The following is a 309-nucleotide window of genomic DNA, read 5'->3' as shown; positions in this document are numbered from 1 at the left end:
TGGGTCAGAGCAGGGGGCGCTGGGAGCCAGGACTTCTGGGTTCTCTCTCCAGTTCTGGGAAGGGAGTGGGGGCTGGTGGGATAGAACTGGGAGCCAGGACTCCCGGGTCCTCTCCCTGGTTTGCTCTAACTCACGTGTGACCAGAGCTAAGTCCCTTCCCCCCCACATTTGCCACTGTTTCCCCTGCGTATAAAGGGCTGAGGATACTTCCCTCCCTCGAGGGGGCTGTGCCACTACATGGCTCCATCGCCCCCCTGGCCCAGCACTGGGGGCTCTCCGTGGCCCTGCTCCCCTGGCCCGGCACTGGGG

General features: G+C 64.4%; 1 protein-coding gene across 1 annotated transcript in view; it reads right to left on the bottom strand.

Annotated features, from left to right (window-relative positions):
* DNAH2 (dynein axonemal heavy chain 2) overlaps nucleotides 1-309 on the bottom strand; it is a 153477-nt gene that overhangs the window by 63741 nt on the left and 89427 nt on the right. The window lies entirely within an intron of this gene.

This window comes from Terrapene carolina, unplaced genomic scaffold (assembly GCF_002925995.2).
Source record: "Terrapene carolina triunguis isolate 2854851 unplaced genomic scaffold, T_m_triunguis-2.0 Scaffold751, whole genome shotgun sequence".
In the NCBI taxonomy this organism is placed as follows: domain Eukaryota; kingdom Metazoa; phylum Chordata; order Testudines; family Emydidae; genus Terrapene; species Terrapene triunguis.
Note: the sequence above shows the minus strand (reverse complement) of the source record. Positions and strands in the feature narration are given on the sequence as shown.